Source organism: Mytilus galloprovincialis, chromosome 12 (assembly GCF_965363235.1).
Source record: "Mytilus galloprovincialis chromosome 12, xbMytGall1.hap1.1, whole genome shotgun sequence".
In the NCBI taxonomy this organism is placed as follows: Eukaryota; Metazoa; Mollusca; class Bivalvia; order Mytilida; family Mytilidae; genus Mytilus; species Mytilus galloprovincialis.
Genome location: NC_134849.1, coordinates 67,563,665 through 67,580,003, shown reverse-complemented (window position 1 = coordinate 67,580,003; position 16,339 = coordinate 67,563,665). Strand labels below are relative to the sequence as shown.

The window sequence follows — 16,339 nt, the reverse complement described above, 5'->3', positions numbered from 1 at the left end:
TATTTCCATTGAGAAGCAAACTCTTGAGACAACAGATGATAATCTAGTTAGAGCTGAACTCTGAGTTTACTTATAGCGCAGACATTTTTTTTTTTATGTTATTATTTAATAGATCCAGAAGTTGAAATCTAAAAACAAACTCGTAAAAAGCGAGTTTTTACGTACAGTTTGTTGCCTCTTGGCAAACTGGTCAGCTTGCAAATTGTATATCAGCCAAAATATCGCAAATACATGTAGACATGAAAAAAGATGTTTCCTTCTGCGGAGGAAAGGGGGGGGGGGGTGCTGTACAAGCTAAAATTCTGTGCTATTATTTGCCAATCCAAACGTAATACCTTCGACCCTATATTCTATTTCATGCTTTTACAATAACAAATATGATGGTACTATAGTGTAAGCTGAGACAATCTAGAATATATGCCATAATACTGTACTATAGTTTAGTTTGGTAAATCTTATTCTACATATATTTTAACTTTGTATTATTTATCAATCGTTTCTTTTCTTTTGAGTCCCCCCCCCCCCCCCCCAAATAATGAACTATTTGAAAGAAATAGGCATGATTTTTATAAACACATATTCCCCATTTTCATTTTCAATTTTACTACATATAGCATGATATGGATGTCCGCCCGCAAGTCACGTGTTTCAATCAGGAATACACTTCACCCCGAACAATACTACCTTAGGTTAAAACGTTTTATATTACGAAGGCCAAACGTATTAAATATTTAAAGAGCATCGAAACCATGCAGGCAATTATTGAATGCTGAATATTTAAATTTCCAGGGGCAAATAGTTCATGCATTTTTCAACTAGAACAATGAAGGTAAAACTTTAGTGGAATGTCCGATGCCATTTTCTGGATTCAACATGCCAACATCACTGAAACCAAAAAAATGTGTCAAATTACTGTAATGAGTTTTCTGATAAGTTTAATTAAACGTGTATACCTGTTTTATGTGTACTACATGTATACCTGTTTTATGTGTACTACGTCATGTATACCTGTTTTATACATGTACTACATGTATACCTGTTTTATGTGTACGTACATGTATACCTGTTTTATGTGTACGTACATGTATACCTGTTCAACAAGTCACAAGGTTGTAAATATTTGCTTTCAGCATCAATTACTATACAATTGAATTATTTGTATGTTTGTAACCTTTCCTTACATGTTTGTAACCTTTCCTTACAGTAAATAAAACAATACACTCTTGAAAACTTGTCAGAATATTGGTATTGATAGCAGAAGGCCACTTATTATTACACGGGAATCAATTACATATGATTCGAGAAAACCATTAAAGTCAGGACTTGTTCCATTTTGGAAGTGAAATGGCGTGGGTGATATTATTTACAGCTATTTTAATAGATATATATATATACATAACATGCATAAGTTTGATATTTATCTATATTTATGCCTGACGTAGAGGTTCTAATTGCATTATCGTGTATTTAACATTAATGTGGTTTAAAAGTGGTATTTTTGATACGTTAACACGCTTATGTTATATATTTGTAAATAAATAGCATTTGTTTGTAAACGCATGGAAGTGTTCGTCGTCATCAATTTTCAGGTTGTTTTATCCATTATTTATGACATAACGTTTGTGTTGCTTCACGCACACGGATAAGTGCTTTCACATGCGATGTTCATAGAGGTGCAGTAACCAATCTCGACATGTGTCAAAACAAACAAAAACAATCAAAAGACGAAGAAAATAAATAGATATATATAACTAAATGAATAAAACAATTATATCAAATAAGGGTATAAAAACAAACAAAAACCTTCCACAACAATTGAATATTCTAACACTAGTCATTGGTGGTGCCCTGTATAACTTGCATTCGGTGTGAACCAAGGATCCTTGTTGAAGACCGTACTTTGACCAGTAACGGTTTACTTTTGCAAATTGCGACTTGGATTGAGAGTTTTCTCATTGCACTCATACACCATCTTATATCTATTTTCATCTAAACAATAAGCTACTTTAATATAAATAGAGTTCGACTCGAGAGAATAAAAGATAATCTATACTATATCATGTTTAACTGACATGTAATGAAAATTAGATAGAACTTTGATTGCATTTATAGGGGTATATAAAAAAATTATATATTTACGGACATGACGGATATAATGTTCGAAACAGATTTGTTTCTATGTTTTAAATTTATACAGTTTCGCAAAAGGAGAATAAGAGCCATTGTTTGGACTCTGAAATTCTAAAAGTAGTATTACGGTTTCTGTTAATGGATTAACAGGTTTAAACACTATTGTGACCTTAGTGCAAAACTGTCACTTGAGATGTTCCTGGTCGGTCATTGCCGGAAATGAAGAAATTGACATGTTTGAGCCATAATGGATGGCAGTTTATGCATTTTGGTATAACATGTACAAGGGTTTGGATGGGGTTAAATTATTAAAGAATAATGCCCTTAAAAAATGAAGATTAGAGAATAAATGGCCAAAAAAATGAAGATTAGAGAAAAAAGGGGTTAATTTATTTGAAGATTAGAGAAAAAGGGGTTAATTTTTAAATTAAGATTAAGAGAAAAAAAGGACGAAAATTAAATGTTTGCAGAATAACAGACCCCCCCCCCCCCGCCCCCATCCAGACTCTCATGTACAAAGGCTTAACTTAAAATGTTGACTGATTATTGTTTGCTTTATTTCCAGTGGCAAATATTTCTTCATATCAAAGGACATACAATTATAGGTACATGTAGGTCCTGTACTATTTGTAGACCAGGAATCTGGATGATGGACGGAATATTTGGAGTGCCATCGGAAGTGTTTATTTGATAAGGAACACAAACTTAGCCTTGCAACAGGTTATACCTATGGACCCCACCACGAGTTGTTTGTTCTTCACATGCAGAGAGGAAAGTGGGTCACAGGGCTAAAACAGAATTTGATAAGATTGTTTTTCCTTTTAACATGTTAAACTTGAAAAGTAAAATAATACCAAACGTTTCAAGAATACAGATTTACTCCAATAAATCTATTTCCCTTGTATAATTAAGATTCCGTTACTGCGAAAAAGAGACGAACGATACCAAAGGAACAATCAAACTCTTAAGTCGAAAATGAACTTACACCACCATGGTAAAAAAAGGAAAAACATAGACCAAAGACAAACAACAGTACACAGAACGCAGCACAAGGTAGGACACTAAAGACTGAGCAATACTGAGCATCACGAAAAAAAACAGATGTGCCCCAGAAGGGGAAGCAGATCATGCTCCACGTGTGACACCCGTCGTGTTTTTTGTGTAAATATGTACAAAAAAGGATGGGATTGTGGTCATAAATGAAGCATATGTGTCGTCAAGTGTAACTGTACAGTGCCCTCTAACTATTTACACACATTTTCGCCATTAGGTCTCTGGTGGGTTGTTGTTGCATTGGCAATTATACAATATTTCATTATTTTTATATACTATTATAATATTAGATTGTATAATCAATATATATAGACATTTCGTGATGAAGCACCTATATTTATATATAAAATAATATATACAGATATATTATAAAAGTCAGCAACAACGTCATACGGTTAAACAAACAAATAAGCCTAGGTTTAATGACATCTGATTAACTTTCCACCTGATGTCGCACGAGATATATACACATGAAAAAAAGTATTGCAACACCTTGATTTTTTAAAATTTGAAAAATCAGCCTCTTTTTTTGGATGGAATATAATAAAATATTTGTATAATATTATTGAAACATAGTTTATGATAACATTGGCATTGAAACTAACAAAAAATGTTTGAAAAAAATGATTTATATAACCACAATTTTAATAACAAAATGAAATGTTTTTTGTACAAAAAAAATGCATTTTACAACTTTTACTGTAGTCGAACCTTACAATGTCAGACATTTCAAAATTAATCTTCAGATGACTGTTCACATCATGGTTGATCGTTATACGCCAAAGAATTAGTACTTTGTGCGCAGCCTCCATTCAAACGGATAACCGCATCTAAACGTCTTCTGATTCCTGCCAAAAATCGACTAATTTGTTGCTAAGGTAGCAGCAACCATTTCTGATGAAGAACATTGTTTATTTCATGATGTGTTTGAACTGGGGTATCCTTTCGCACATGTTCCGCCCAATAGTGTTCCATATATGCTTGATATGGTTCAAATCTGGGCTACGATCCGTCCAAGAAAGATGAACCGAGTTCCATTGGAACAATGGATCTTCCTCCACGATGCTAATTTTCAACTTTAGCGAGCTCTGCACTACATTGGATACGGAAAACTGTGTGTCTGTTTGTAAGCAAAGGTCTCTGAAATGGTCTTATCGCACGATAACCAGTAGCGATGAGTCGATCACGAACAGTTCTTGTTAAAAAGCTCCTGTATGCCCACCACTCTCTTTTTAGGATTGTATTGTATGCAATGGGTTTCCTTCTGACAAACCTTCATTATGCTTGATTTTCCCTAGCAAATGGTATAGGGGGTCTTCTTTATCTCGGAAGGTCTTGAACATCGTTTAGTGCCTTATTTTTAACTCAAAACGACTTATAGTGGAATGGTGATGACCAACAATACGTGCAGTTGTTACAGTGACATCCCTGCTTCTCTCATGCTGATAATATGCCATCTTGCTGCAGTTTAGAGTTGTCGAGGACCCATTACAATGTGTCAATCACATAACTTTAAAAACTTGGTTATTTAAAGTGTTGAAAACAATGAGGATGAAAACATCTGTTTTGCTGTTTACGGGTACAGTAGCTGCATGTGCAGATAAAAACTTATCGATTCGATATTTATTGATTAAGCTCAGGTGATACTTAAATAATGTTTAAGTTGTTCTATTTTACCAAATTATATCACAAAAAAATAAAAAAAAATTGTTAAATTCAATTTCAATTTGGTGTTGCAATACTTTTTTCCATGTGTATATATAATAACAGTCTTTAAATATAACCTTTGAAGGCACTGAGATGACCATTCATAATCTATGGTTGACAGTGGCGGATCGAGCCATTTTTAAAGGGGGATTCAACCATTGACTAAAGGCCGGAGGGGGGGGTCCAACAATGTGTCTAATCCGAAAGCATTGCTCGTCATAAAAATGGGGTTTCATTTACTGTAGTCAAAATCATTCTCTTGTTTATTTGTCTAAACAGTAAGAGTACTCATAATATGACCAAAATATCCCAGATGACTGATTAGACACTGGCGAGCTATTTTCTGTGGAATATTGGTTGCTCATTTCAATCCTGAAACAAACGATTTTGTTTTCAAGAAATTCTGATTTTAGAAATTCATTTATAAAACATCCATCAACATCACCCCCCTCATTTTAAAATGTAAATGATGTGGGTGGTCAGTGCCTTACATTTCACTATTCTAAAAAAAGAACAACATGTCCTAGTGTTCTTAGAAACATGAAGTAGGTGGATTATAATTGTGTTCAAAGATAAAAGAAGCAAATTATTCGCGGAAGGATTATTTCGTTTCCACTACAATGAGTATTGACATGTTGTACTGTTTAGGCAGCAACCATTTGATTTTCGGGGGGGGGGGGGGGGGGGCTATGGATTTTTTTCTGGACAAACTTTTTTTTCGCCTGTGCCCCCCCCCCCCCCCCCCCCCGAAAATCAAATGGTTGCTGCCTTCATTAATTTATCAATTGCATATGTTAATGTATTATATTTATTGTATTGTATCAGATTTCCGTACAACAGAGGTCAATCCATACTTTATTTGCTCTACTTATTGCATTAACCCATTAAACGAATTAAAATATGAAAGCTAAAAGTTAAAGCACACACACACATACATAATTATGCACACAGCAACAAGAAACCAACAAATCATAGTCCACTGTCAACGTATATGTGTTTCCACTAACAGAAGTTCCTCTGGAAACTTTGTTGTTTTACAATTCTATAGTATCTGTTCATTTTTAAATACATATTCCATACCCTTTATTCCATTATGAGCAAAAACTAAAACGAATCTTCAAGTGGCAAAAAAAAAATCTTAAATTTCGAACTTGTATTTTTAGAAACTTCTATTTCAAAACAAATCATTAGCATTAGAATAACTGTTTCAAATTTTACCAAAGAATCAAGATATTATACTTATTTGCTTTTATGCGCGCAGAAAACAAATATAGGCACAAGAAAAAGTCTGAAGAAATAGGCATCATTTGCATTTAGGGAGCTACCATTTGATTTTTAGGGGGGTGGGGGGGGGGTGGGGTGGGGCTAGGATGAAATTTGAAAAAAAGGTAGGACAGGAGTATTGAGTAAAAAAAGGGCAGGATAAGACACTTACAAAAAATAAGTCAGGACAACAATTTAGGTAAAAAAAAATGTCAGGATAAACTAAAAAATAAGGTAGGACAGAAATTAAAGCTAAAAAAATGCAGGACAAAATTTTTCATTTTCATCCTAGCCCCCCCTCCCATAAAAATCAAATGGTAGCTCCCTTACTTATAGCTGATCATGAAAAGCGTTAACTCAATTGTTGCATAGTCTCTAAAATAGAAGTAATCAAGTGCAGCTTTGCAGTAATCAGCACCCTCTTAGTTTAAAGTTTGCATTGTTATTAGAACTGAAGAAACTCCTATGCTTATATCATTGTTTCATATATTGTACATACTAATAGTTTTACGTTATGCAATACACGTTTCAGTTTGATTATTATAAATCAGAAGATGTGGTATGATTGCCAATGGAACAACTCTCCATCTTAGTCACAATGTATTAGAAGTATACATTGTAGGTATGTTTTCATTTACTCATACCACATTTTGTTATATCTATTTACTTATCATGCTTATATAAGTGAATTGATACTTATAAATAACAACAAAGACAAATAACAGACAAATAAGATAAAAAAAAAAACAATAAAGAAACAATTGGACAATTAAGGCTTTAAACAATGATGTTCAGAAATCAAATGGGACAATATTTCGAGACCGACTATAATCTGCTGTAAGGATTGAAGAGCAGGCCCGTAGCCAGGAATTTCCAAGGGGGGGGGTTCGTTGGACTCATGAACTCGACTTTAACAGTCACACTTTGAACAAAACGTTGACTTTAACAGTGCTTATTTGATTTCAAGGGGGGTTCGTCCCCCCGACCCCCCCCCCCTTTGCTACGGGTATGAAGAGTATATACTTGACAATCTGGTTAAATGTTATAAAAGTATAATAGGTATAACCAGTGTTTCGATTTGGACGGCGACTGCCTCTAAGGTAGCTTTAAGGTTCGATTACACTTTTTATTAGTGTAAACGTTTCCGATTGAAACTGTAGGTGATTGCTATAAAATATGTATTTATAACAACCACTTGAAGCTTATCTATATCATATGCTCTTAGATTTCAAATGCCGTAACAAAAATGTCTATTGAAATTCAGAATAATTGTTTGAAAATTACATCGTTCTTCCTTTTCGTATAAAACACCGTACACGTAGAAATGATAGTGAAAAACTTAACGTTTACAAAATGTTCTCAAAATCCCTGACACATTTTTTTTTTATCAAGAGGGGGTACTAAATGGGCGACCTAAAACCAAAAAAGAAAGACAGGCATCACGTTTATGACCAATAAAAAGAAAATCAAAACAACTCGCAGAGAAATGGCAGAACACTAAAGATTGTACCACCCCACCTTACTACCCCCACAACCCCCTGTCGGAGATACGAGACTGCTACAAAGAGTAATTTTGCACCGGCCATTAACCTATTCTCAACTCAAGAGTTCAAGTTATTTAAACATTATATTACTTGTTGGCTGTTTCGAATTAACATCTGTTTATTTCATTAATTGAAATGTACACGATGTATGATGAATCATTTTAATGTTTTGAGTATTAATATACATTTCTGGGTAATTTCTTCATCACGGCCGACACTCGGCTAACCGAGAGATTGGTCGGTTAATCTATATTGAGTATGCGGCTATATTGGCGGTTGGTCTGTTAATCGGGTTGGCTAAAGTCTGTTAATCAGGTGTTATCGAGAAAATCATTGAAAGTTCAGCATGTTTCATGGTATAACTTTCTAAATATATTTTCATCATAAAAAGTATTCATGTCTAACAAAACAATTCAATGTACTGAATTCAGTGGTGTAATTATTATTTTTCTAGCTTCGATGTACGATCTATAAAATGAAAAGGCGGGTTACTCATCAATAAATTTATACACATTTTACACACATAAAATGTACACAAAATGACACATTGGTTAAATTTACTTGCATTCAATATTTTGAACATCGAAAAAAGAAAGGCATTATGTTTGTTAACCATATTGATATCATTGTGTGAAAAATCTACACGAAAATCTGTATTTTGGTGACATAAATCAACCTTTATTTAAAACCTGGTCTGTTAATGGGTCGGATGTATAAAACTCGGTCTGTTAATTGGTCTGTTAAGAGTTATGAATGGCAATAAAAGTATAATTTTATTGATATATGGGGTGTTATCGGATCAAATGAGTAGGCTCAAGACGAGCGGCTAAAATATACGGAAACACCACATGAGCAATGAAACATAGCATATACGAAAACACATGAAATTGAAAATTGATAAAAATGGTTTCAAAAAGTGTAATATTAAAGTAATATTAATTTCATCCAAGAATGATCGCATATATCATGTTGATTCTGCTTAATTGTCATGCATGACACAAATTTGTCATCTACATTGGTAACCAATATATATAAATCAGAAATAAACGTCGTAATGTAACTAAACATCAGTAAGTAAAATATATTGGGATGACAAAATATGAAAAGAAAGAAAGAATAATGAGTAAGATAAACAAAATGTAGAAAAAAAATGACATAACAATTTAAAGAGTACAGAAATCAACAAAAACCCCAATCCGGACCCTCATGGTATACACGAGAATCTGGATGGAAACGCAGAATATAGAATAATATATAAGGACAGTAGAGAGTGATACATTGCTAAAAACGAGAGAAAAATAATACTTGTTTAAGAATACACACATGAAACACCGATGGCTGTTGAAACAGTAACGGATTGCGATGTACTTATATATGTGACAAATTCTAGAGGTTTACATGCGGACAACTATGGTGGCAGGTTAATGCCATTTTGCGTTTTAGCGCTTTAGCGTTTTCGCCTTACATATTCTATATGGCGGAAACGCAAAAATGCGAAGTCGAAAACGCGAAAATGCGAAATCGATTTCTCGTTTTCGACTTCGCGTTTTCGCGTTTTCGACTTTGCGATTTCGCCTTTTCGCTATTTCGCGTTTTCGCCCTATAGAATATGAAAGGCGAAATCGCGAAAACGCGAAATGGACTTCACCGGCCACCATAGACAACTGTAGTTCTCCTCTGCACTTATGTAGAAAGGAACTAGACGGAATAAAATCAATTGAAACTTAAAATAACCAACTGTAGCTGCATTCGCTCCTTTCCGTTTACTTCTTTAGAGTGATTTGTAAACAACATATGATTAAGTAATAGAAGAAAAGAACCAATTGGATGATGCTGACGAATTAGGGTTTAACGTCCAGTGACAAATATCATGTTCATATGTGAACGAGAACACGTTATATGTACCCTGTGTTGTATTAGAAAGACACTTTCAGTCGGAATTGAGAACGTGCTACTTCAAACAGACACAAAACTTAAGGCTGATTGAAAACGTCAATAAAAAATTCATGCATATTCCAGAGGCCAATACATATCACGCTATATTGAAGTGACACACCCTTCAATAAAATGCAAAGAAAGTCAAAATAAAAATGCTCTTTCTAGGATACTGTGGCACCGTATTGTCATTTGTGTTTACTCAGGAACATCTCATTCTTAAATTTGTCGTGGCTAAATAACTCTTAACTGACACAATTTCAATTGTCCAACCCATTAACAGACTTTATTCCCATAATTTCACTAAAACGTGGTATTATTCACGTGATTTTACACTTATGAAATATTTACTAATGTCAATTTATTTTTTAGAACCACAGTACTATTTTTTGTCCTTTAAATGATATCTAAATTTGTTTGTTTCGCCTTTTATTCAAAAAATTGCTATGCGTATAAGCATAAATACTACATACTTGCGCGACGCCTTTTAGTTTTACTGAAAACTGCGCAGACTAAGAAATGTTTTTACAAATGCAAAATGTTCTATGATAGATATCATTTTGTCAGACACTTTTCTTTTTTTGATTTGGTTCTTATAACATGCCAAAAATCTGTATATTTAATAGAGTTTAACATTAAATTAAGCATTTTACTCTTAACAGACGTATAACCAACCCGATTAACAGACCAATCGCCCATATAGCCGCATACTCAATATAGATTAACCGACCAATCTCTCGGTTAGCCGAGTGTCGGCCGTGTTCATGTAAACACAGATTTCGAAATGGATTTTTTTCACAGAACGTGTATTTATAAAATTGTAATATTTTATAGTTTTTGAGAATTACTATAAATTTCTGTGTAATTTCATCAATGTATAAACACAGATTTAGAAATTGATTTTTTTTAACCAGAACGTGTATTTATAAAAATGTTATATTGTATCGTTACAATCGTTAATCAATTAGCTCTAGGTGATCACGCTTAACTCTCGCAACTCCACAGAGAATACGAATATTGTTAAAAATATAATCAGCAACATTTGAAAATGATTAGTGACTTTATTATAGATTTACATTGACATATTTTATTCATTTAGAATGTTCGAATGCAGTTCGTTAACTATTCGTGGCTCTTAATATAACATAATGTGGATAAATGTCAATCAAACAGCAACCCATCAAATAAATTTATTTTTTTATTTTTGCCTTGGCATGTAGTGTTATTTTCGTTACGTTGTTTAGTGCATGTTTTAAGACAATAAAGATTATCATTAACATTACACACATACATATACATAACTTCAGAATGTTGACATGAAATAAAAAGTATCCCCAACCCCTGTTCTAAGATCTGTTCATTTAGATTTATTTTTTATAGGTCAACTGTCGTTATCTTTTCTGTCTTTTCACGGCAAAGACCCCCCACCCACCCTGTCTTAATAACGAAAACAGTGTAAAAGGGAAAACATGAACTATTAAAAGGGAATGATAAAAAAGCAATAATATGAAGTATCCATTCAAAATACAAACTCATTTTATGCACAGCAAAAAAAAAAAGGAAGAGCGATTTAATTGCTGTTCTTCATCTCAAAGTCAGAATGAGGCCTTCAACACGGAGCAAAACATTTTTATGCAGAAGTTCGAGCTATCATATTGTTCTTTGTAAAGAAAAGAACAACTGTTACAGTATGCGTTTATAACATTACTTAAACACAGAAACAGAATAATATAATAAGATAAAAGTGGCAATTAGAATCCTAACGGTTTTCTCAATCTTTCAGTGTCTCGATCTATATAATCGACACAAAAACCGTTTTATTCCCGGTTTTAGCAGCTTTAACCGTTTTAGTGGAATAACATCAAATGATTAATTTTATTATCTGTTAAGAAGCAACAGATACAAATTAAATAAACGGAGATAAAAGACAAAAATCGTTAGAGTAAAAAGTCTTACCGTGGTTTTTTTTAAGATCCTGTGCGTAGATAAGTATCCGTTTATTTTCCACGCTTATCAGAGCATCTGACTAATAGCGATCTACCTCGGATAATTAACGATTAATTAATGGTGACTTCTTAATTGGGTATATTTGCTAATTCGCCATATAATAATCATAAATGTATAAATATACCATATTCCAAAGTCATCTATGTCATCAAATATTCCTTTAGTAGACACACACCTGTTTTTATTTAGAAAGTGATGAATTGTAAATATGAAATGATAATTTCATAATATCACATTTTATCTTTTAAAAATTCCAGTTTTACATCTCCTCATATGTGTGTTCTATCTCCGATGGTTCAAATGTAGTTAATTCAGTAGTATTGATTTTTACATTATTTACGCAAAAATATTTCTTCAGTATCTTCATGCTTGTAGAAGGACATTATTCCGTTTGTCAGTCACACTCAGATCCGACATTTGTAAAATGTCGTCTGCTTCGCGTATAACAGTATGGATAAAATCCGAGAGAATTGTACACCTTATAAAAATGGAACGGAAACACAAAATAAGCATAATGCTATGCGACTGAACAGACAAGATCATTTGATCGTGTTTACATATTGATATTCTTTGATATCTGATAATTATAGCAATCAACAATGTGCTTTATGGGAAAATGTCATTTATTTTGAAGATAATTGGTTGATATGTACGATCGATCATCCAAACGTTAGCAGGAGTAAGATGCTAACAGCTGCGCGATATGATTCAAGTATTGATCTTTTTCACGCATATTATTTTTGAACGCCTGTCGCACACTGAATGTGAAATTATTATTATTTTTAAGTTTACAACTTGAATACTCCTAATTGCATCATATCGATAATGTTATTTTACACAAGAATATTATATTTCATTATGTATTGGTTGACCGGATTTTGAAGATGCTGTTTTATCGAATTAAATCATTTAATTCATATGAGAAAACCTCCCAAGAACCGCTGTCGTGGTAATTCTTGGAAGAAAGAATTAATTGAAAATAGAATTTCAATAACAGCTAAAGCTCTATTTTCCCTAATTTGTATACGTCGTACACAACCAACAAGACAGTGACACCAAGCATGTTTTAATGATTTCTTGACTGTTTAAAATTTAACCATTATTTCCTAAATTTAGATTAAGGATAGACATAATAGACAATAGTTTCTAATACGTTCAAGCTTCGGAGATTTTTTTATGGAAAGACAATAGTTTCTAAAATAATCTTAGAGCATTTTTTTTATGTAGGGTCATGTCAAAAGTTAAAAGTTAGTAGACAATTTGTTTAGATTTTGTTCTCCATAAACAATATTTCTGAAAAGGTTGAAGAAAGACAAATTACTCTAATACAAGCTTAGAATATGTTATTTTTTATGTATGGTCATATCTAAAGTTTTACAAAGAAGATTTGTTCAGATTTTGTACTCCATAAACAACATTTCTTAATTATAGGAAAAGGGAAGACAATAGTCTGTAATTCACATGTAGGAGATTCATGCAGGGTCGTATCAAAAGTTAAAAGGACAATTTGTTCAGATTTTGTTCTTCATATAAACAATATTTCTTAAATTTAGGTTAAGGAAAGACAATTTGTCTCTAATACAAGGTTATTTTTTTTCAAGGTCATGTTAAAAGTAAAAATCTAAAGAACGATTTTTTCAGATTTTGTTTTCCATTAACAGAACGTAGTATTACTTTTAGGTTATGGAAAGGCAAAAGTCTCTGATACAAATTTAATTGGATGTTTAGATCATAGTTCAACAGCCGACAAGTTGACTTATCAACTTGTTAATGAACCAACCGTGAACCCGACCAAAATGCTCTGACATTCATATGAAATCAAATTTCAATGCAATAGATAAGGCTCTTGATTTGGGGTCTTTTTCTCTGTTTTTTTTTCTATTTCGTTGGCCATTTTTCTCCATTTCTATAGAATTTGGTGACGTTTTTCTTTTAATTTTGTTTTGCCGATTATTCTCTCTCTTTTTTTTTTTTTTAGGTTTAATGGTAAATTTTCATCTTTCCTTAGATTTCAATGTATTTTTTCTCAATTATTCTTTATTGCTTTAGCCAATGAATTCTCAAATCATGAATTCACACCAAGAACCTTCTAAATGGGTCTTGTACACCTAAACGTTTGTATGTGTAGTACATAATACTAAACTTTACCTGAAACAAACCATCAAAAACCAATACTTTCGATTATGTGCGTTTTATATATTTTGTGTATAATTCGGAGTTTAGTATGACGTCCATTATCACTGTACTATTATGCATATTTTAGGGGCCAGCTGAAGGACACCTACGGGTGCGGGAATTCTCGCTACATTGAAGACCCATTGGTTGCCTTCGGCTGTTGTTTGCTCTATAGTCGGGTGGTTGTCGCTTTGACATATTCACCATTTCCTTTCTCAATTTTAGATATCATGATACCGCGAGAAATACTCTTATCGCTCAATTCACGAACCTTTCATAATTCTTTTTCATCATTTTTCATGTATATTTATATAAGTGTTGAATGACGTATTTAAGTATTGAAAAGTCTGGAAATTATAGCAAATAAATCGCGGGAAATGACTTGAACGTCTGCTCTTACATGTAATTTTGCACTCAAACCCATCAACACTAAACACCAATCAATTTTTTATACTTTTTGACCATTTTCCTCTATTCTTTATATTTTAGAACCTCACTATTCTCTATTTTTTTATATTTTAGTGCTTCGAAATTCTCTTTTATTTATGTTTTGGTCTATTTTTCTTCAGTCTTCATAGTTTTTACCCATAATTCTCTATTCTGTAAACCCCCATCCGTACCCTCTACCATTAAATGTTACGTCGTGTTAATAAAATTGTAATTAAGTATCGTTACATGGTAAATTACGGGTTTAATTAATTCTTAACAGTAATGGGTATCCATTATAACAATTAAGATTGTTTAAAACGTTCATGGGATCAGCTAGCTGCATGTAAACATGTTTGAAAATATAATTTCGGATGATTAAGTCTTAGAGATTGATTTACATACATATTTAAATTTGTCTGCTTTTTTTTAACACATGCTTCAAAGAGTTTGTAACTGTACATTAAGTTAAGTGTTTTAGACGAGAGTTCTATGAATTGTCTAGGACCGATCGGTATTTTACGATAGTAAAAGAGAGTGCTTTATCCCAACAAAACTGTCTTTAAATGTTTGAAAGAAGAGTTCTTAGCTATCAATGACAGGGCCGTAACTACCTATGATAATTTTCTACACCATTTTTTTTAAGTAATAAAATGAAATATTGACAATATGTACACGAAGAACTTGAATTTGTATTATAAACAATACAAGTTTACAGTTTTAACAGTGTTATCATGATTCGTGATATATATATACGTCATTTTCCGGATTTTTGATCGATAGTGGAACGTTTCAGCAAGGACGTATAAATATTTATACGTCCTTGGTTTCAGTATTTGTTTTTTTTTTCGTGTAGCCGTCCGTCTGTTATTCAGTATATTTGTACGAGAACACATATGAAACTTTGCTTTCGACAATTTTGAATAAAACTTAACTGTTCACATTTATTTAGGGGCTCAATTAAGCAGAGGAAATTCCCTTTGTATTATGAATCTTTTATGATATCAGAAATTTGTTACCGACTGAATCAGCTGTTGGATCATTTATTTTATCATCTCCATATCGTACAAGAACATTGTGGTCAATACCTTAGAAGTTAAACACTCCCATTCGTTGTAGCAGTGAATTTCTATACTAAATATATACTAGTATAGAAAGTCCCTGGTTGTAGTTATATACATGTCTGTTCAGATGTCAACAATATTGAAATTCAAGGGCCTCGATAAAAAAAAATATCTTTCGTTCTATGATCTTGCTTTATATGGTTTTTTTAACTTACCAGTTCAGGTCGATTTCTAACGAAAATATCTTTAAATACAGATAATAATTGTTTGCATAAAAATTGCTTCCAGGATCCAGCAATACTGATGTTTCTTAAAGTAAGGAAATCGAAGGAAAACATCATTTTTAGCCACTGATTCTATTGAGAAAAATTCTGCAGTCACAATGTATTTATTGTTAATAATTATAGGTCAAAGTACGGCCTTCAAGACGGAGCCTTGGCTCACCCCGAACAACACTCTCAGCAATCTCAACTTGTTTTTGCATAAAATTTGCTTCCAGGTTCAAGCAATCCTTAAAGTAAGGAAATCAAAGGAAAAAGGGTGATTTTTAGGCATTTTACTGAGAGAAAAAAATGGCGGGGGGGGGGGGGGGGGGGGGGGGGCGGCGGCCTCAGTCGGCGGCCCCCAAACCCCGGCCTCCCCTGAATTAGAACCCTAGTTACGGCCCTGAATGAGATATTTAGAAATTGACAGCTACGTCAGGAGTGCAACTGTTTCTATATGTCCGTCAGAAAAATTTAAACGTATGATTTTGTTGTAACATTTAGGATCTTATATAAGTATACAAATATGGAAATGCAGTATGATTAGTGATGAGACGACTATTCACCAGAGTTCAAATGAAGTGAAAGTAAGCAACCATAGGCCATCAAATATACGGCATTAAAAGATGAGAAAAAGCAATGCCGCGTATAGTCGGCTATTAAAGACTCCGACACAATGTGCAACAATGCAATCAAGAAACTAACGGCATAATTTTTAACAAAACAATTCACGAAGAATAAAGTATGACCGATATGATACAACAACAACCAC

At 33.0% G+C, this 16,339-nt stretch overlaps 1 protein-coding gene across 1 annotated transcript in view; it reads right to left on the bottom strand.

Annotated features, from left to right (window-relative positions):
* LOC143054619 (two pore potassium channel protein sup-9-like) overlaps positions 1 to 12,210 on the bottom strand; it is a 74,254-nt gene extending 62,044 nt beyond the window's left edge. The window contains exon 1 of the mRNA XM_076227632.1: positions 11,589 to 12,210. The gene's annotated coding sequence lies outside the window, so the exon portion shown is untranslated. The remainder of the gene's footprint in view (positions 1 to 11,588) is intronic.
* Between the last annotated feature and the right edge of the window lie 4,129 nt (positions 12,211 to 16,339).